The 7964-nt window shown below is 44.6% G+C and overlaps 1 pseudogene; it reads right to left on the reverse strand.

Annotated features, from left to right (window-relative positions):
* Positions 1–5417, reverse strand: part of LOC119268773 — a 13455-nt pseudogene extending 8038 nt beyond the window's left edge.
* Between the last annotated feature and the right edge of the window lie 2547 nt (positions 5418–7964).

Here is a 7964-nt window from a genome sequence, read left to right on the forward strand (position 1 = left end):
ATCTGAGTATACCTACGAATCAGCGAGCTGCTGCTTCCTGCCGTCAAGCTGCTCATGCTTCCTACCGGCATCCTCTCCCATTTCTGCGCCCCGCGCGGCAAGGGATTTTGACGCGTTCCATGCCAGGCCACCACCCCCTGCTTCCTCCTCGCACTCTAGGGCGTGAGTTGGGAGCTCCTCTGCCACAGTAATACACACCCTGACTAATCTGTACATAACAAAATAATATGCACATAATCTATGTGTAAATCATCGAGTTTACAGCATTATCGTGAACCCACCTAGTGTTCAGCACTCGCCAAACTGTCATCACAATTCTTGCAGGTATAATGGTGAGCAAAGACAGAAAGGAATCCAAAGCAGACAAAGAATCCTGCTACAATTAGCTGCAGCATTGATCACAATCAAACATCTCCCCGTTATTACAGAATATGCTACATCTAGAGTTACTAAACTGAATCATTTGGTTATCTTCTGAATGTGGTAATCAAATTCATCCTTTTGAAGGAAAGTTCAAAAGAATTGTCTAATGCATTATTTTTGTTAATTCATTAAGCGCTGCCAAAATCATACCATTTGTATCTATCCATATCTTAATAAGGATCTGAATGTAATCATATTCATTTCTGTAGAAATATGTGGTGATAACATGGTTCCAGAAATAATATTACAATAACTAATGCGTATTGGATTCATCTCCAGCAATGCTGGCAAACTATTCCAAATAATTTAGAATGGCCTAAAGTTCAAAATAAATAGGATGGCCCTAACTCTCCAAATAATTAGGATGGCCCTAAAATTCCAACAAATATATCTAATATATAGGGTACAAGAAGGGAACATATTTGCACGTGAAATATATACCCATTCACATCTCCAAGGCACATGAAACATAGTGTTGTAGACCCGCTGTCGCTTCTTGTCATTACCCACTGCAATTGTACTCCTAAGTGAATTGCCGCTATACATTTCTCCAACGAAGTATCTGAAAGGTGAATTGTCACGGCGCTCGACTTTTGCAGTATATCATAGTTGAAAAGAGGTGTAAACGCATACATTGGACTAATTCAGTGTGCGATAGGAAATCTGACTAAAAGTTGTTCCCATCTATGGCCACTACAAAGCAACAATGGTTAGGAGCTGGGCAGTTAAAAAGAAATGCAAATCCAGAGACTGGTAATGATATCTTTTAAAGGTTTTCATAAAAAAAAAAAACATGAACAGAGTACCTCGCTGGTTTAAATTATTTGGTTCAACTTTCTGAGTTACTATTTTCATTTTTCACGAGCTTGTAGAGAATCAGTGCATCCTTATTTTCTTACTTAGAAAATGCAGGTTATGATATGATTGTCTGCAGCTTTTCTGATAAATTTTTATATACCCCAACTAAAACCATGATGCCAGTGTTCTTTCTAAACTACAATACACTTTATTTCTCATGATCCTCCAAATTTAGCAGGACGCACAAAACCCATAAGGGAACCACTTCAGTGTAACACAAGATTAATTCCTAATTTCTACTTCCGACTGTTTCGTTTATGTCACAATGTTCATAGACTGCGTAGCTGGTATGAAATTCACAAATGCCGCACTCTACAGAATTTCAGTTCAATGCGAATGTTCTTACCAACAGCAATGAAACATCACACCATGAAAGAGGTGTGCAAAAAACTAAAATATGTACTGAAATCCAAATGAACAGAAATCTATACCTCCGAGAATGTTGCTGTTCTCCTTGATGTACTTGTCCCAGCCCAGCGACTCATCCTTCTGCAGTTTCTTCATCGTTCAACTCAGGCCGCCGGGCCGAACCCGCACCGTGGCGTCAGCCGCAGCGCTTTCACGCGAGCTGTTTCCGCAGCTGCTGACCGTGTCCTCCACAATCGACACCACCCTCCCATTCCTGGCCACGCTCCTCTGCCTCAATTCCATGCCGACGTACGCCACGCAGCTCGCCACGGACCTCTCCGTGTCCGACATCTGGCAGGCCTTCTCCGCCACAGGCCTCAGATCCGTTGCCCTGAGCACGGCGGGCGCATGGACGTCCACACGCGGCTCCTCCTCCACAATCGAGGGGCTCCAGAACCTCTGCTTGCGCTTGCAGTGTTGCGGCGGCGCTAGGTCTCGGGAGGAAGTGAAGGGATGTGTTGTCATCGGCGGCGGTGGTGAGGCCGCTGGAGAGGAGCTCGAACAAGAGTTGCAGCCGCCGGATCGGAATGACATGGCCGGCGGAGGCGGAGGCGGGAGAGCTCCCTCGCGAACCCTAGGCGTGGGCGGGGCCTCGTGGTCATCGCAAGTAGAGGCTTGAGAGGTGGAGCTCAGGCAGAAGATGGAGAGGGTGGCGACGGCAGCGGCGGTAAGCTTAGATGGGAGGAAAAGGGAAAAGAACGCTGCGTACGAAGGGAGTTGCGTGCTCGTTTTTTTCTTTCTCGTCCTGTACAGTAAAATCAGCACAATATTTGGACAGGTGGATAGCGCGAGTGAACGCCCTTGCCTAGCGCCTTATTGTGTTTGATCATGTGATGATACAATAACAATCAGTTGTCAGTATTTCAGACAGTCCCTCTATCTATAGCCATCACTAATATTGTGACAACAATAAGTCTATAACAGTTACTTGGATGTTTTTTTAGCGAGAATTAAAAAAAAAACAGGAAAATTGCATTTTGCTGACAAAATGTGCAGCACAAAGCACATAATTTAGCCATGCAGAGAATGTACAACAATTGAGCTTAGTGAGAAAAGATCTCTATCAAAGCAATAACAACACGATGATAAATAAATAAAATATTAAAATTAATCTGCCACTACCACCTCTCCTTTCCCTAGTAGTGAAGATGCAGAGTATAGCCAGCCATCACCTCCATGGTCCAGATTATTTATGCCTAGCGAAAGGACAACATGTAGCGAAGCTAAACCAATTTGATCAAACAAAAAGGAAGAAAAAACATGCACAAGTATCTAGATAGAGAATTGATAACTCCTAAATTTGCCTCAATATGTTTTGGTCTAAATGTGAAACTAAGAAATCGTTAAATTTGCCTTGGTGAAAATACTACTAATTTGGTACAGTATGGAATTAAGTTAACAAGATCTCAAGCACAAATGCATATTCCGTGAAGAGTACAAAATAACAAAAGGATGTGACCAGTGATACTATTCACAGATAACTTTGCATTGTTTATTTATGAAAACAAATCTGAAGTTGCCTGAACCAGAAGTTGATTGGAGGTGCATCACAAAGGATAACTGCATCGCATTAGTTGCCAAAATAATGGCCCTCACTAATAAGAAAGTGCCACTCTTTTTCAGCATTTGTCAAGAAAACTATATGCAAATAAGACCCGGACAACTGATCCAGATGTGTGAATTTTTGAATGGCAATATTTCATACATCTGATAACGGAAGGTCAATAAACCCAGTGTACTGATTTTGGATTGTGGACAGTTTCACTTCCATAACACAAAAATATTTTGCTGGCGAGTTAGATTAAGGCTGTGTGGTGGATCATCAGCAAAAGCCATGTTTTTAAGGCGACACTTAGGCGTCACTTAGGCGGTGAGGCGGACTGACAGCACCCTAGCATTTAGTCTGCCTTACGACTTATGCACTTGGGCGGTAAGGCCGGCGTTGATCACCTTATGACGCCTTACCGCCTTAAAAACCTTGAGCAGAAATAAAAAGAGCCAAAAATGCATCCACTGCAATAGAATCGAGGTAGTATTGCAGTTCAGACTTACCCCCTGGCGCCACTTTCTCTTCACTTTCCAATTATTCTGATTCTTAAACTGGTAAAGAATCGTTCCTTTGTTCCTGTAGGCAGAGGTGGTGAACCAATTAACTCAGCAAGTAGCACAAAAGGCTCTGATTAAGGAACAGCAAAATCAGGCAGAATAATTAGCTCACCAAGAAGCACGATGGCAACAGGTGAAGATATGATAAATGAGGCTATAGGGCCTCGATAAATGACAGTTCGCAATACGTCCATCCGCTGCCTGTAACCATGTGTCACTATTGAGGTGGCGTTCTGCCAAATACAGTTCCGTGGGATGAACAGTTACAATGGAGTCACCCACAATGTTAGGCAGAACCTTAGAGCTGACACTCAGAATCCTTTCATCAATAAACAGAACATTGTCTCCAATACTAGTTACCGGGACAGCCCGTTAAGGATAAGGTCAGACAGTCTGTAAACCAAAGGGTGCGTAAAAAATCCGTCGCTATACCCAATCACCAGGACCTCTGAGTCACATTCTGCCAGGTATTGAGGGGCAGGCATTTTGCCAGCCCAGCATGTAGCAATCAACTTCTTTGATGGCATCGAAGACGAACCTGAACCCATCTCTTCATGCTGGGGTGGATTGATCTGGAAGATCTGAGTGTCTCCAGAACCACTAGTGTAAAATGTGGAAGTATCCATCATGTATAGCTTGCCTTGGGATGATATTAGCCTCCCAATTGGTGGGAGCACCCAGCTTGCAACATTCCATTGATGGTCCCTGGTGGTAGCAAAGGCTAAAATCGATAGCTTATAAACTACAATCATGACAGTGATGACTCCAGCTGCACTAACACTGACAGACGTGGCACCGATGTTTCTAAGATACGTCCAGACCATTTCAACATTTTTCTTGGCTCCAGGAAGACGCATGAGGGTCGCAAGTGGCGGCAGCTCTGCAATGTCTCCAGTGAATGGGTGGAGGAGGCGGATGGCGGTGTCTTCGTCCCGTTGCAAGAGGAGGAGACCATCGACCGAGTCGAGGATGCAGTGATCTCTGAAAAGCGGGAGCAGGCAACGGACGATGGCGCCAGTGGAGAGGTTGATAAAGCGGATGTACCCATGTAGCCTGCCGTGGCCAGGATACAGGCCGTGGCCCTCGGGCAGCATCATCCACCGGCGCGGGTGAAAGCGCGGGTCGACAACACCACGGCCGCGTGGGCAGACGGAGCTAGACCGCCAGTGGGGGCAAACGGCGCGGAAGCGGACATAGTCCCTCAAGTCGCTCGCCAACACCCTCCACCCGATCAGGCGAACTAAATCTGCCTGAAGAGACGCCCACGAAGATGGATATGAGATGGCGGCGGCAGCTATGAGTCGAGGGCGCTTGCTGCTGCACGCAGTCAGGCCCGAGGGGAGCTTGATGCTGCACGCAGTCACGGCCGAACGGCGCTTTGGGTACATCGACGACGACATGCCACCCGGCCAAATATCAATCTTGCTGGGGAAAAGAAAGATTGAAGTGAAATAGGTATAACCACAGTTGAAAGAAGGAAAATAAAAAGCTTCGGCAATCAACAGACAAAACAGCGTACCAGCGATCTCCAGAAGCGATAAGGCGGTGTGAATCGCCGAAGATCCAGCAGAGCCGGTGGAGGAAGGGGGAATGGAAGTGGAGAGGGGGCCATGAACAAGTTCGCAGTTATATATATTTTTTAGAACAATTCGCTCTTAGGGCAACGCAATGCGCCCGCATACAAAAAGGTCCGCGAAAAGTCCACGAAGATGTATTCCTTCCTGCGCAGTTTCCGAGCGGAGCTCCTACTTTGCCGCCCGCGGGCGGCAAATGGTTTTTTTTAACAATCGCATGTAACTTTGTTGATACTCATCTCTATTCCTAACGAAACAGGTTGGTAGTCTTGCTTTCAGGTTTTTTTATCTCACCTTTCATAGTTTTTTTTACCTCCTCTCATTTTCGTTGGGTTTTTTCATTAAAAAAGTGTGTCCCCTCCTTTCATTTTATTGGTTTATTTTCGTATCACCCTCTCACACAATAAAAAAAATCTGAACATATCAGAACTTTTCGTACTGCTGCAAATTATTTAGTAATATAGAATCAATCACGAATAATTTCTAAAGATGAAATCTAAATTAATTGACCTTATCTTAAATCACTCAATCACATTAATCTCTACTCGTAATGGAGCAGTTGATAGTCTCGCTTTCAGGGTTTTTTTCATCACACCTTCCATGATTTTTCTTGTACCTCCTCCCACCTTAGCTGGGTTTTTTTCGTAGATATTTTTTCGTCCCCTTCCCCCACTTCATCGGTTTATTTTTGCGTCACCCTCTTACACAACGAAAGAAATCTGAATAGATCAGAACTTTTCATACTGACGGAAGTTATCTCTACTCCTAATGAAGCAGTTGGTAGTCTCGCTTCTAAGTTTTTTTTCGTCCCACCTCCCATGTTTTTTTGGTACCTCCTCCCATCTTCGCTGGTTTTTTTCGTCCCCTCGCCCCACTTCATCGGTTTATTTTCGCGTCACCCTTTCACACAAAGAAAGAAATCTGAACAGATCAGAACTTTTCATACTGGCGCAAGTTATTTAGTAATATAGAATCAATCACGAACAATCTCTAAAGATCAAATCTAAATTAATTAACCTTATCTTAAATCACTCAATCACATTAATCTCTACTCTAATGGAGCAGTTGGTAGTCTCGCTTTCAGGGTTTTTTCTTCCCACCTCCCATGGTTTTTTTATACCTCCTCCCACCTTAGCTGGGTTTTTTTCGTAGATTTTTTTTCATCCCCTCCCCCCACTTCATCGGTTTACTTTTGCGTCGCTCTCTCACACAACGAAAGAAATCTGAACAGATCAGAACTTTCCATACTGACGCAAGTTATTTAGTAATATAGAATCAATCACGAACAATCTCTAAAGATCAAATCTAAATTAATTAATCTTATCTTAAATCACTCAATCACATTAATTAGAAAACAAATAATTGATTTTCAGAAAAATCGCTCAATCACATTAAGCTTATCTTAACTCACGGATGGTAATCAATCTCCAAACAAAGAAAACAATACATCGAGGGAGCAGTAAATAAACTCCCTTTCTTATGGCATGTATATGATCTTCCCTTCCCTCTCCGTTGTTGAGCGTTCTTGATTCTCGAGGCCGATGCTTGGGCTGCGTCACTGGGTTGCGACGGTGCCGGAGGACGAGAACGGCGAGGCCGGGTGCCGCGACACCGTGTTGGCCACGGCCGGTGAAGGGGCGAAGAAGGGCGGCTTCCCTGGCCCTGGCCCTGGTCGTGGCCCTAGGAGTTGGTGCGGTGGAAGCGACACTTGAAGAACCCGGCGTGGGTGGCCGATGCGCAGACGCACTTGGAAGCGAGCCAATGGCCCGCGCCGGACGGCGCCGACGCCGACCCGGGCCACCTCCTCTGCGTATTCTTGGAGCTGTGGCTGGCCGATTTACATGAAATTAATTCCCTCAGTTGTGGTGGCAAATATAATACACATAATCCATATTGTTATGCACTAGCGTGTGTGTGTGTGAAATAGATGGATTATGGTCCCGTACCCAATAAGATGGATATGTATGTGTGTGTTAGAGAAGAAGTGAGTGGGAAAGGGGGAGAGAGAGTGAGGAAGAGGGAGGGAGAGAGTGTGTGTGTGTGAGGATTTGATGGTAAAAAAGGTCGCCAATGTCACTTGATATGTATGAGTGTGACGCCCGGATATTTAAGCTACAGTAACCCCCTCGTAATGATGCCACGTCACCTCAGTTACTGTTGAAAAATCTCGCGTTAGTTCAAAACGATTCGAATTCAAATTTGAATTAAAGGTCGACAATAAAAGTTTTTTTCAAAATTTAAAACAAAAATGTTCGAGGTGTGCAAATAAATGCCTAAGAATTTATGATATGGGATCCATGCTTTTATAAGAGACCTAAATACTTAAAATGAATTAAAAATGTAAAGAAACTAAATAAAGAAAAGAAAATACAAAAACAGAAAACAAGTTAATAAAAAAATTAATAATAGAAAAGAACCCCCCCCCCGGGCCATCTGGCCCAGCTGTTAGCCAGGCCGGCCCAACTGGCCCAACCGGTCCCCCCCAATCCCCTTAATCCCCCACCCGGTGAGACCCCAAACCTCCACCGACACCTACTCTCTCTCCCCCCGAAATATCTCCCTCCCCCTCTTCGTCGATCTGGATCGGGCCACGCC

Source organism: Triticum dicoccoides, chromosome 3A (genome assembly GCF_002162155.2).
Source record: "Triticum dicoccoides isolate Atlit2015 ecotype Zavitan chromosome 3A, WEW_v2.0, whole genome shotgun sequence".
Lineage (NCBI taxonomy): Eukaryota > Viridiplantae > Streptophyta > Magnoliopsida > Poales > Poaceae > Triticum > Triticum dicoccoides.